The sequence below is a fragment of the Myotis davidii genome, unplaced genomic scaffold (genome assembly GCF_000327345.1).
Source record: "Myotis davidii unplaced genomic scaffold, ASM32734v1 scaffold368, whole genome shotgun sequence".
Taxonomy (NCBI): domain Eukaryota; kingdom Metazoa; phylum Chordata; class Mammalia; order Chiroptera; family Vespertilionidae; genus Myotis; species Myotis davidii.
This window is the reverse complement of record NW_006298786.1, coordinates 49374-64283: the sequence shown is the minus strand read 5'-3', so window position 1 is coordinate 64283 and position 14910 is coordinate 49374.

Genomic DNA, 14910 nt, shown 5'->3' with positions numbered 1-14910 from the left:
CGTGACCTGTTTCTCTGTCTCCGCATTTTGGCTGCTTCCCTGTGTTGATAGAGTGGTTTTGTGTGCTAGGTGTCCTGTAGGGCCCAGTGGCTTAGCCTCCCCAGTTACCTGAGGTGGACACTCTTGGTGCACCCCCTTGTGGGCTTTGTGCACAGTCTTGTTGTAGCTATATATTTTCTTAACTCTACTGATTCTTTAAGCCCCTGTCCCAGGCTTGTACCCACCCTGCCACCCCATTCATACCTAGTAACTAAGAACAAAGTACACAGTGGTTTAGGTTCTCCAGGAAAAAGAGAGCTCCCAGTAGATTTGGAAGCTTGTTCTGAGGCTTTCTTTCTTTATTCAGTTTATTGGGGGAGGGCATTGGTTAATACAATTATATACGTTTCAAGTATACAATTCAATGCTGCATCATCTGTATGTTGCATCATGTGCCCATCACCCGAAGTCAAATCTTATTTCATCACCATATTTGACCCCCTTGATCCTTTACTACCACTTCACCTGGGTCTTTCACTTCTAAATTTTCCTGAGCCATTGCTCCATCTGGGAACAACATGATCCCAAAGGGGCTTCTCCCCTCCTCAGAGCTCAGCTACCCCATGTGGGGAATTGGGTCCAGTATTTTTGCCATAGTGTCTTTGCTGTAGCATCTTTGCTTCAAGTATTTTTGCTACAAACACATTTACCCCATAACTAATTGGCCATAAGTTAATTTTGCCATAGAAGGATGAAACAACTGGTTGACACTTTGATTTTTGTTTGTTTGGCTTCATTTCTCCATTGATGTGGTGGTGGTAGTCTTAAAATAGAGAGCATTTCTTCCAGATGACAAGGAGTTACCCAAAAGCTGGTTTCTTATTTTTAAATACATTTCAGTGGGAGGAGAGAGAGAGAGATACCAAGGACTCTCTCTGAGGCACAGAGTTGAACATTGCGCAACCTTCCCTATACAACAAAAACTAGTGCTTAGGTGCAATCCACAAAGTAAAGCCAGTTCTTTGTGCAACATTGCCATGAATCTTCACACATTTTAAATATACACAAATAAAATCTTTTAAATTTTATGTCCTGTTAATATCTCTTTTTTATTTTTTGTAATTTTATTTTTTATGGCAAAATTACCTTTATGACCAATTAGTTATGTGGTGAAATGTTTGTGGCAAAAATGCTCGTGGCAGATATGTCCTGGGAAAGTATCCAGCATCACAGGGAATGACAGTAGATTGGAGGTCCTGGGTCCATGGCGCCCTCAAGGTGCTGCATCTGGCATCCCAGATTCCTTAGTGTCTGGATACCCTCTTCCCAGGTGAATTCTTCCCCCACAGCCTCTGCCTCCCCTCCAGGGCCCTGATCCTCTTCTCCACCTGGGTCAGCATCAGCCTGGCTTCCACTCAGAAGGAGGTCTTCTCTCTGCCTACCCAGCTCCACCCCTTCTCTGGGTTTAGGCTATGTCCTGGCACCGCTCTGCTCTGGCTACCCAGAGACCGAACATGTAGAATGAGAACGATTTCTGTGGGCTTCGTGTGGGTGCTGGCCACCTTCCTGCTCCAGTACACGGGCTTCATGGGACCAGGAGCACAATTGTCATGCTCATCACTCTGTTCTCAGGACAGGTGTTCAGGCCCCCTCACCGATTGGCCACAGGAGTATTCCATTGTGTGCCAAGAAATGTGCACCCATTCTCTCCTAAGTTCTCTCACCACTCCCATGAGGGAGACACTGTTCACATCCCCATTTCACAGATCAAGAAACTGACTCAGCCCTAACTGGTTTGGCTCAGTGGATAGAGCATCGGCCTGCGGACTGAAGGGTCCCAGGTTCGATTCTGGCCAAGGGCATGTACCTTGGTTGCAGGCACATCCCCAGTGGGAGGTGTGAAGGAGGCAGCTGATCGATGTTTCTCTCTCATCGATGTTTCTAACTCTCTATCCCTCTCCCTTCCTATCTGTGAAAAATCAATAAAATATATTTTTTTAAAAAGAAACTGACTCAGAGTAACTGAGGGAGAGATTCCCAAAACTGGCTGACCATCAGAATCACTTGGCAGTGTTTGGAAAATATATATTTCTGGACTTGTTTCCAGACTTCCTAAATCCTCATTTCTGGAGTCTAAGTACCTGTAATTTCCACGAGTTTACCGGGGCCTTCTGATAACAGCAGAGTTTGGGAAGGACTGACGTAGGTGTTACTCAGGACCAAAGCTAGTAGGGCAGAGGGTCATGCTTTTCATTTGAATAGAGCTGGCTCCAGGCCATCTGCCTGCCACAGAGCCTGTGGTGTGAGGGAAACTCACCCGCCTTTGGAAAATGGAGCCTCCCTGAGGTTCCAGGTCACAGTGAGCCAGGGCCAAAGCAGGACTTGAAAGCCAAGTCCCGACTCTGGTCCAATGGCTCAGTCTCTTCCCTGGGCTGCTTTCCTGTGCACACTGCCTTATTAGTTGCTCTTGGCACCAACATTTAGATAAATGATCAGAATTGCTTTAAAATGTTGTATTTATATGTAAAAATTAAATAATTGGCCAATGTAAGATGACAGAAATGAGTGCTATGTCACAGTTTTAGGGGCTGATCATTTTCAAATGAGGTAACACCTGAATGTGGCACAAGTGAGCTTGCTCTGTGGGTGGGGAGTGGCCCTGTCCACCTTCCCTTCTCAGAGGTACATGGTGGAGGAAGTGGGAGAAGCCCTGCCTACCTCCTCCGAGGAGAGCATTGTGGGTACTGACATCAGTCCATTTGCTGTGCCGGGAGGTGGTGGCAGCTCAGCTCTCTCGGGGCATCAGTGCTTATCGGAGCCTGTGTTAGAAAGCAGGGTGGAGAGGAGAGGGCATACACTCACTGCTCCGCAGGGTGCACACACAGCTCAGCACTTCTCCAGCGCTCATCAGGAGAGTGCGTGGAGGTGCTTCCCACCAGCCAGGCGAGGATGGCCTGACTGTGAGTGGCCAGCAGGTGCCGGCCTTGCAAAGATCCGCGAAGTAGAAACGACAGGAGCAAATATGTGAGTTGGGTAGATCCTGTATTGGAAAGCAGCCAGTTTGACAGAAAAGTAGAGTATGTGAAAGAGAGAAGTGTCCAATGAAAGTCACTTGTACCTACTTTTGGAGATTTTTGATTGCTTTGGTGGTCAAAGTGATTACTTTTTCATTTGATTTTATTGGTCATTTTGATTTTTGTTTGTTTCTGTTTGTGCCTGCCTGGTGTCCATCTCTCCCTCCAGTAACAACTGCTTTACTTTGCATTGGTGGCTGTCTCTCTCCATTGGGTAGCTCTCTGGTGGGAATGTTATTCAATTTGTCCTGACCCACCCCATGTCTGCTAACCAATGAAGGAGGAGATGACCCAGGTCAATTCCCAATTCTCTCCTGGGTTTAATTTGCATCTTGCTGACAATTAGTGAACATGTTTCCATATGTCTATTGGCCTTCTGTATGTCCTCTTTGGAGACGTGTCTATTCAGATCCTCTGCCTATTTCCACACCTGCCAGAATGGCTGTCATCAATAAATCTGCAAACAAGAAGTGCTGGCGCGGATGTGGAACCCTCGAGCACTGTTGGTGGGAATGCAGACTGGTGCAGCCACTGAGGAAAACAGTATAGAGTTTCCTCAAAAGATTATTAATGGACTTGCCTTAAGACTTGGTGATTTCACTTCCAGGACTTTATCTGAAGAAACCCAAAACACTGATTAAAAAGAATATGTGCACCTCTATGTTAATTGCAGTATTATTTACAATAACCAAGCTATGGAATTAACCCAAGTGCCCATCAATAGGCAAGTGGATAAAAGTGCCGTAGTGCATATATACAAGGGAATATTGTTCAGCCACCAAAAAGAATGACATGTTATCTTTTGTGGCAGCATGGAAAGACCTAGAAGGCATTATGCTCAGTGAAACAAGTCATTCAGAGAAAGACAAATACTATATGATTTCATGTGGAAGCTAATGAACAAAATAAACTAATGAATAAACTAGGAACAGAGGCATAGATACATGGAACAGATCCATAGCCTCTAATACAAAATATTTTTGCTTTTATAAACCACAGTTGTTTTCTGCTGCTACCACATATGTGTGTGCGCATGTGCACGCACGCAGACACACACACACACACACACACACTCACACACACACACACACGGGATACATGAGGCTAAGGAATAACCTCTTTATCCTGAGGGTGCCATTGAAAGGCACCATTGGAGAATTGCATGGTATTTGCCCTGTGCTTTAGGAAATAACCTGGTAGCAATATACAGAATGAATGAGAATGAAGAACATTGAAAAGTTAAGGTCAGTTAATTTCAAAACTATCTCTACCATTGGCCATGCGGCAGACACCGAGTTAGCTACTCGTATGTAGAATTCCAAATTAAATGGAGCCAGGACCCTCTCACTCTATCCCTTCCCCTTGTCCTAAAGAACTGACCGTCCAGTAGAGAATATAGTTAAAGGACTAATCTTTGACTTACCTGAGGAGAGTTTGTGGTGCTATTCTTAGTTTCATAGAACTTTCTATAAAAAATTCCACTGTTTCATAATTCCACTGATTATCTGTCTTCCTTACCAGACTCTGAGTTCCACAAAGGTAAGGCTTGACTCATAGGGCTTTAACATGTGACCATTGAATGAATAGATAAGTGGATACATGGGACATTCAAGCTAAAAATAAAGAGGTTGGCGATAACACTGGCAACACACAAATATACGTGTAATCTGGACACTGCCGTAATGAATCCAGCACTAGGCAGGTTTGTGGGTGTGGTGTCAAGGAGTGGGAAGACTTAGAGACAGGAGTCTAGCTTCAACCTTGAACTCCTCTTTGCCCTGGGCCATGTCATTGCACAGCCTGCCCCACCTCCCCTTTCTCCAGTTCTGATCTCTTTCCCATGGATTTTTCTTCTTTTTTTTGGTCACATATCTCGCTTCTCAGATGACCTTTTGACGTTGTTTTTGTTAAGGCACATCCTTAATCCCTTTTAGCTGTAGGGTACTTTTGTATTTTACAACTTCTTTTCTCGGCCAATTCTCATGAAGATGTCAGTCTATCTTTGCATTGGCTTCCAAAGTGCCACTTTCCTTTGAAAGATAAGAGCAATACTGACAAGTATGCCATTTCTCACCACACCATTTTCTTCATTGTAACAAAAGTTCTAGCCAATGAAATAGAGTAAGAAAGAGAAATTAAATTTATTCAGATTATAAAGAAATAAGCACAACTGTCTTTATTTACAGACAACATGATTGTCTACGTAGAAAATATGATGCAATCTACAAAATAAACGCTATTAGAACTAATACATGAGTTTAGCAAGATTGCAGGACGAAAGGGCAATATTCAAAAAATCATTTTAATTTTTATATACTAGCAAAAAATCAGTAATTAAAATTAAAAAACAATACCACCAAATTATTAAATAGAGATAAATATGCCAAAAGATGTGAAAAGCCTCTATCTACACAAGAAAAAAATGTTGAGAAAAATTAAACAATTGAGAGATATATATTGTTCATGAAATCAGAAAACTTAATATTAATTTAGATGTCAATTCTCCCCAAATTAATCTACAAGCAATGGAATCCCCCCAGAAATTCCAGTAGGCTTTTTTTGAGGAAATCATAATTTTATTCTAAAATTAAAATGGCAGACCTACAGTAGCCAAAACAAGTTTAAAAAAACCCCACCCAACTTTGAAAGCTGGATTTAAAGACTTATAAAGCAATAGTAATCAAAACAATGTGAGATTGGCATCAATACAGACAAAAAGATCAATGGGACAGAATAAAGAGCTAAGAAATAGACAAGCACACACGGAGAGATTATTTTTAAGAAAGGTACAGAGGTATTTCAGTGTAGAAAGGATAATATTTCCACAAATGATTCTGGAACAATGAATATCTATATACAAAATAAAACAAACTTTGATTCATGTCTTTTATCATATATAAAATCTCAAAATAAAAATGGATCATAGACCTGTACATGAAATCTAAAACTATAAATCTTTTAGTAGAAAATAGGAGAATATCTTTAAGAACTGGATTACAGCCCAAATTAAAAAAAAAAAAGGATGAACTAAACTTCATCAAAATGAAAACTTCTGCTCTTAAAAAAGGCATTGTTAATGAAATGAAAAGACAAACCACAGTCAGGGAGAACATATTTGTAAATCAAAGATCTAAAAATGAAATTCTATGTAGAATATATAAAGAACTCTTAAAACTGAATAATAAGAAAAAACCCTAACAACTCAATGGACAAAAGATTTGAACAGACATTTCATCACAAAAGGTATGGGGATAGCAAGTAAGCACACGAGGAGATGCTCAGCATCCGAAATGACAAAGACTGAACTTACCAAGCGCTGGCAGGAATTAAAACGTTAAATGTATATATATAGTAATGCGTCTATTCCACTCCTATATATTTACCTAAGATAAGTGAAAGCATACTTTCATACAAACATTTGTACTTAAATGTTTACAGAAACTCTATTTGTAGTAGCCCCAAATTAGATACAATAAACAGATTAGTGATAAACAATCTCTGGTATATACAAGGGCTAGATTATGGTTCAATAAAAAATAAACTACTGATACATGCAACATGTGCGAACCTCACAATTTTTATACCGAGTAAAGTAAGCCAGACAAACAGGAGTACACACTGTGTGGCTGATTGACTTGCACTCGGCATCTGGCTCGCTCTATGTGCTATGCTCCCCCGTGACAAACCCACTAAGGGCAGTGATATTTCCAAGTACAATTCCAGTTCCTTAACTCTATTCCACTTTTCTCGGTGCCTCTGAGAAATTCTGCTGAAATATTTAACTTTATTATTTCCCAAATTCCTAAGCCCAAAAGGGGTCCCAAAAGAACTCTACTCAAGAAATCAAATATGAGTCTGTCCAGGAAACACACTGGGTGTATTTCTCATATTGTTGGATCAGTGAACTGGAGCTCCTGGAGCTAATGTCAGCACTCAGCTTCCTAGAATGGCCACGTTGACATGTACTGTTGTCAACTTGAACAGCAAACCCAGTACCCAGCTTCCCCCATGCACAAAAGGTGTCTTTAATCCTTCCTATCTTGTTAACTCTCATCTTGGTTGTAGGGACATTGAGGCTTCCTTGAGGGCTAACAAAGATTCTCCAAGGCAGGCACAGAGGAGTGTTCACCTCTGCCTTGGGGTTTCTGCGTGATGTGACCGCTCTTAAACCCCCACCCTCTTCAGGAGGACGCCATGCCCCAGAGCAACTCAAGCTTCAGTGAAGACAGATGCCTTCCTCAGCAGCAAGGCCGAGGCAAGGCCATGCCATGTCGACACGCCTGCGCTGCAGTCAGGGATCACTGAGAAACACAAATATGAAGGGAGCGTTAAGGTGGGTGGTCTGGCTCCCGATTCTGAATGCTCAGAGGACATTTGCGTTTAAGCTTCTGTTTTCCTCTACGTGGTGGGCTCTGTCTCCATGCTCCATAGACAAGAGCCCACAATGAGTCCTCGACCCTCCCAGGTCCAGAAAGCAGCGTGCGCTCCCCGAGATGCAGAGGCCCCTTATCTGTTGGCCTTAGCAGAGAGGAAGTTCCCATTTCCTTTCCGATAAACCCTTTCTTCCAATCATTGCCTTCAGGAATGCCCACCCCTCGCACCCACTTTGGGGAAATCTCATATAGCCGCCTGCCTTTCAGGCCTCCCCATAAGAACCGTGTTAGAATGTGAAACAGTGGGCTTGATACTTATTACCGCAACACTGCCATCTCCGAGGCCCAGGGCCATATCACACTGGACGGAAGAGCAAGGAGTGACCCGGCAAAAACAATATCCACATAACCAAACCAGCAAGTCTCACACCTTATCAGCTGGAGAGGACAAAGGCAGTCACATTTACATTTGTGTCCCTATCATAAACACTAGATTTCTGTACAATGGCACAGTCTCCCCTCCTATTCCTCTTTTCAGGGAGAGGTCTAATGTGGCCCTGGGACTTCTCTCCACAGACATTCCCAGGGAATTTGAGTGGGAGAATACCCTTGAATTTGGTGTCAGGCCAGGCTGCCCTCACAGCTTGTATGGGGTTGGGGGCTGTTGGTGACTCAGACCTGCGCTCAGAGGGAATTCTCCCTGCTTACCTTCCACCCCCCAACTTCCTCTAACAGTTGTTGTGATACAAATTCCTGCACATACTGTTGTCACTCATAAAATTACAGCACCGACACTGACCTTCTCCCCAAGGACTCTTGGCTTCCCTGTGTCCCTGGTGGTGTAGGCTCACCACCCTCAGTGCTGTCTGACCCTGGAGTGGCAGGCCACTCTGGATCCATCATTAAAACAAGTCTCAAAGGCCTGAACTCTGAGTGTTGTTACTTTATATTGTAACCAAAAGACATACATTTTCCCTCTGGGCTCAGACATACTGACAATGTGTGTGTTACGATGAAATTCAGTGTAAGCTGATGTGAGGACACTGCCCTCAGATGACCGTGGTCCTTGTTTTTTTTTTTAAAAAAATATATATTTTATTAATTTTTTACAGAGAGGAAGGGAGAGGCATAGAGAGTTAGAAACATTGATGAGAGAGAAACATCAATCAGCTGCCTCCTGCACACCCCCTACTGGGTATGTGTCCCCAACCAAGGTACATGCCCTTGACCGGAATTGAACCTGGGACCCTTGAGTCCGCAGGCCAACGCTCTGTCCACTGAGGCAAACCGGCTAGGGCTGTGGTCCTTGTTTTTAAGGTGATTTCCCTTGCACGAGTCCCTGACCCTTTGCAGCTGGATCCTGTGTGGGCATCTCCGTCCACCAGCCATGGGTTCATAGCTCTGAGCCTCAGTGAAGGGGATAAAGGCTCATTTCCCAGGTCTTTTTCTTCTAGGAATCCCTTCCATCCCTTTCTAAATCAATGGAGGTACACAGATACTGGCAAAGGCATCACAATCCAATTCATCTGGCAAATCCTGGGATGCCTTGGACTCAGAGAGTGGCACGGGCACTCTGTTCTGAGTTGAAGAGCTTGACTGGACCAAGCCTCTGTTTCCCAGTGACTGGGGAGAGAGGACCCATGACTGTCGCATTGAGGTCTGACTCTGCACAGCGAACCATGGCCTATGTTAGGATTAGAACCAGCTGGGATTAGAGCAATTGGCCACCTCGGCAAAGGAAGCCATTAAACAGAAAGCATGGCAGCTTTCTAAGAAACCCGAGAAACCTCGGGTGGGAGTGGAGAGCTCTCCAGGGCCTGACACTGTGCCCTGCTTTCTTGTGAAGCTTGACAGGTCTGATGACATCTCCCTCCTTTCTATGCATATCTGATTAAATCCTACAATTGTGTTAAAGGCAGAACCAACATGAGGTAAGTGAGGGCGCATACCTCTGTCAGTGGACAAAAATGCTCCTTAAGGGGGTGCTCTGGGACTTGCAGTGGTGGGGGGCAGGCCAGGCGGGGCTCACCTCCTGGCCCTCTGCTGCTTCAGTTTCTGTTCAGTCACCACCTGGGAATGACTTCAGGCGCTTGTTGTTGTGTGTGTGTGTGTGTGTGTGTGTGTGTGTGTGTGTGTTTAGTTCTCACTGAGGACATGATTTTATTGATTTTAGAAAGGAAGGAAGAGAGAGGGAGAGAGGGAGAAAGGTAGAGGGGGAGAGAGAGAGAGAGAGAGAGAGAGAGAGACTGTCTCATCTGGGATCAAACTGCAACCTGAGTACCTGTGTCCTGACTTGAACCCACAACTTCCATATACAGGAGTACACTCCAAGCAAATAAGCCCCAATGGCCAGTGCTCAGGTGATTGTCTTGGTCATAGTGCTCAGAAGGTCAAGACTTCAGCTAGCCAGGGGGTATACTCAAAGACTTCAAATTCTTTTCAAAAGTTACTTACACCCTCTGCCCCATTCAGCAAGTCTGAGAACACAATGGATGGCGGGATTTCCACGTCTTCCCAGCTCCTCTCAGGGACTTGCAGACGGTAGGTTTTAAAAATGTGTCTTTGAAACATTTTTCCATGGTCATTTGAATTCCAGCTGGCGGAGTGTACTTGGGGTCAAAATGAGCATTCTAGCTCAGAAACAACAAAACGGCGGGGGCCTGAGTTATGCTCTGAGCTGAAGGGCAGGTTGGTGTGTTGGCTGCACAACTGCACACACTCCGGAGCGGTGTCAGCTACTGGGGCTTCCTCAGAGGAAAGCTCTGGGCTTCACCCCAGAGAAGATGGATTCACATCCCCATGTACTTCCTCTCTTTTCCACATCCCTCACATACCTTGTGTCTCACCTCATCATCTCTTACTGACCAGCTCCTCCAGGATAAAACATGGAGCTCAGCACCTAAGAGAAAGCTGCTGTGAGGACCTTCCTGGGGAAGTATGGGGCCTGTTATGGGCCGAGTGCCCTCCAGAATTTGTACTTAAAGTCCTGTCCCCAGTACCTCAGAAAGTGACTGTGTTTGGGGACAAGGCCTTTACAGAGATGATTAAGGTTAAATGGGGTCATCAGGGTGGAGCCTAATCCCAAGGGTCTATGTCCTTAAAAGAAGAAGAAGAGACACCAGGGCCAGAGAAAAGGCCAGGTGAGGGCACAGCGAGAAGCCACCTGCCGCCAAGGAGAGAGGCCTGAAATAAAACCAACCCTACCAGCACCTTGAGCTTGGATTTCCGGCCTCCAGAACGGTGAGGAATGAATGCTGGGGTTTAAGGTCCCAGCCTGTGGTACTTTGCTATGGCAGTAGGAGCAACTAATCTAGGGCCCCTCTCTCCTCACAGCCAGGTACTACTCTTTTCAAACCCAGGCCGGGTCTTGGGACCCAGTACAACATGAGCAGGAAAACGTGGGCCCAGGAAGGCCAGGGACAGGGTCGCTGGCACAGCTCTTTTCTTGGAAGGTCCTCTGTCTACAGTGGGTGTCTGGACAGAGTCCGTGTTTCCTGGGAACATGAGATAAGGAGAGGCCTCAGAGGTCTCAGGAATGCTCAGTTAGGGAGTCCAATCCTGGAACAGGCTGAGGTTAGTCAACATTGGACCTGAGGACCCCTCGGAGGGAGCCTTTGGCCCTGGCAGGCAGCGTATGGTGGAAGAGAAGCATAACCTTGAGTCCCACTGCCAGCCCTGCTGCTCTCAACCCCACACCCTCTGGCTCCACCTCATGTACGTAATCTAGATTTTTCTAGAGTCTTCTAAGCTAGCACTTCTCAGACAGAAGTGCTGGGGGTTCACCTCTGAATCACAATACAGCATCTCCATGCTCATCCTAAGCAGCATGTGTCCCTCATCTCACCCTCTGCTCCACAAGCACTTACATTCTTGATGTTTCCAGCTCTGGGCTGAGGGTCAGGGACACGATAAATAGGATGGCAAGATTCTCCACAGGTCCTCTCAGTGAGAATAGCATGTCTGATGCTGGAGCCTTTGGGTCTGGATGAAAACAACAACCCACTAGCAATATGAGTCTTAACCACTTAGACTTAGAGATTTAGTTTTGTTTTATACAAAATGGGTCAGTAGACCTACCTCATAGACATGTTGTGAGGACTGATGGGACAACATATATAAAAACCCTTAGATGAGGACCAGGAACATGAGAAATGTTAACCCTTTCTTCCCTTACTTGCACACAGGAAAGTCACAATCCATGGGGGAAAGTCCTGGAAGCAAACTACCATGAGAAACATACTAACTGAAATCAAGATGGGGCCACATGGGGGCACGGGGCCGAGGGTCTGCTCTCCTAGGAATTCATGGGCTCTGCCTAACTGTGCTGCGATCCTGTCACCCAGGACAGTGTCCAGCCCATAGGAGATGACCAGAGCAAGTGTAAGGGGTGTCTAGCTCGAGTTAGGCTCTGTCCCAGCTGCTGAGCATAAATGGGGAACAAGACTCAATCTTGCCCTCCCGGGTCTTAGAGTCTGTTGCAAGAATCGGTGAGGAGTGTTCTGGCAGGTATGAGGCCTGGGGCACATGGAAGGGTACTCCCTGCTGTTTCTGGAGTTGAGAGCTCAGAGGCAGCTTTCTGGAGAAAATGCATCTAAACTGGGGCCTGGAGAAGAGCAGAATGTGGTCAGGCAATAGGCTGTGTTTCTGTGTCTGGGTGGAGGCTATGTGGTGGGAAAATTGTGATGAACACTCCCTATTTCCTAAGATAAAACTAAAATTTTGGTAACCTTGTACATAAAAGGAAAACATGAACTCTCCAGGTGGCCAGTGAGGAAGCTTCATGGTCAGAGAGGTCTCACCCCCATGCAGAGTAGGAGATGGGATATTGGACTGTACCTAAGGGAGGCAGCTAGAACTGAACCCTGCATAGAGTCTAGAGCAGTAGTTCCCAACCTTTTTATGGCCATGTCCCACCTAAGCATCTCTAAAATCCCGATGCCCCCTCCACCCCCCGGGACATATAATTCTTATTATTCAAAAAGTGAACTCCTATTCATGTGGAGGAAGTCTAAAAGGCCATTCACTTGGTCTAAACAAGCTTCCAAAGAACACGGCATCCATGAAAGAGAAAAATAAAAGAATAAAAGGACAGTTGAAGTACTGAGGAAGAAATGACTAAGAAATTGTTAAAAATATAATAATAATTTGAAGCTATATGAAAAAGTAGCAAATAAAGTTTCAAAATATAATAGAGAACTGAAATGCATAAATATGTCATGTATATATTTATGTACTGTATATGAGGCCCCTAGAACAATAAGAAATGTGAAAAATTCACTGTTAATAACTCCTTCTCGAATTGCCCCGCTTAAAAATCAAATTGCCTCCCTGTGAGGCATGTGCCCCACATTGGGGACCACTGGTCTAGAGCTTCAGAAAAGCTGTCCCTTCCATTTACTAGAAACTAACATACTCAAGAACTCTATAAAAAATAAAAATAAAAAGAATAAAAATAAAATGCTGTATTGGAGGAGAGCAGGGCAGAGGAAAGACACCCATGAAAAATTGAAATTCCAGGCTATGCACACACAGATGTATAACCCATATTTGAACTACCAGGCAAGTGTGGGAACTACAAGTGGAGAAATTAAAATCACCTTTCAGGATCATTAAAGTCCCACATTTTTGCAGAAACAAATTTAAAGTTATTGTTGCAGAGAAGCTTTCACAACCCAGGGGTCATGGGACTCCCTCAGAGAAAACAGTGCCACAATCAGAATTATATACCAACTACCCAAGAAAATGAACTACAATGAAGGAGAGTCAATAAAATAAAATAAGCACCTTTAACTGGAAAGAGTACCGACAGTATTAGTATGTTTCAAAGTATTAAAGAGATAAAAGAATAAATTAAAATAGTAATAAAAAGGTTAGCCAGTGATTTAGAGAGCCATGTAGGAGTTCTCTAGGTGAAAAATGCCATTGAAGTCCTAGCTGGTTTGGCTCAGTGGATAGATTGTCGGCCTGGGGACTGAAGGGTCCCGGGTTCGAGTCCAGTTAAGAGCACATGCCTGGGTTGTGGGCTTGATCTCCAGTAGGAGGTGTGCAGGAGGCAGATGATCAATGATTCTCTCTCATCATTGATATTGGCAGCTGATCAATGATTCTCATTATTAATGTTTCTCTCTCTCTCTCTCCCTTCTCTAAAATCAATTAAAAAGTCATTAAAAAGAACTCAGTGGGCAGAATAAACTACAGTTTAAGCACACAGCTAAAGAATTGGTAAATTAGAAGGTAGTTCTGAGGAAGTCAAATAGAATGCAGCAAAGAAAGGAAAAGATGGAAAGGTCAGTGAGAGGTATGAAGGATGGGGTAAGCTGATTCCTTAAAATGTGAATTCCAGAAAGAGAGAATAAAGTAAATGAAATAAACCACCAGCAATATTTAAAGAGACAGTAACTGAGAATCTTTCAGATTTCAAGGAAAACATACATTTCGATCTATGAAGCACAGGAGTTCTGAGAAGAATATATGAAAATAGAACTCTATTAGATCCATTAAGACTGAAAAACATGAAATAAAGAGGAAAGTCTTTCTCACAAAGACAATATACTGATGAAAGATTCCTCACCACCACAATTATTGCCAAAACAAAGAAATAATGACATTTTCAGGAAAATAGGAACTAAGAAAGTCTCTCCCTTAGAAAATTACAAAGAAACTTCTAAAGGACAGGCTATAATAAAGTGGAAAACTGAACCTAGAATAAGAGTCAGTTGTCAGGAATAATAGTGACCATAAAAATAGTGACAGATATATTGGGAAATCTAAAAGAACATTGACAAAAACAAAAAAGACAAAATTTGGAAGGCTTAAAAATAAGATGCAATTAAAATACTAAAAACAATAGCACTAAAAACAATAGTAGGAGGAAGGGTAGAAACCAGAAGTGATGTATTCCAATATCTTTGTGTGTTTAGGAAGTAGATAAAAATAATGACAAATATTATATTTATTAACTTAAGTCTATGAAATAAAAGTTTAGTGTAACTACATAAATGGAAGTAGAATACAAATTTCAAAGCCATTATAAGGAGAAACAAGAAAAACCTAATCAATAGTCCTGGGCAAGTAGCTCAGTTAGTTAGAGTGTCATCTGGATATGGCAAGGTTGCAGTTTCCATCCCCAGTCAGGGCACATACAAGAATCAACCAATGAATGCATAAATAAGTGGAACAATACATCAATCAAATCTCTCTCCCTCTCTTTCTGTCTCACTCTCTTGTTCTCTCCATTCCTCTCTCTTTAAAATCAATCAATAAAATATATTTTTTTAAATTAAAAGAAAACCTAAAAAATTTGACAGAAGTTAGGAAAAAGAAACAAATGAAATGAACCAAAAATATGGTAAAGAGAAAACACTAAAAAAGATGACTAAAATAAGTGGAAATAAGAGTAATTAGTAATTCTAATTATAAATTGAGTGATTTTTATATCTACACTAATAAAAGAGAAACATGGTAATTGGCGTACGACCGCTACC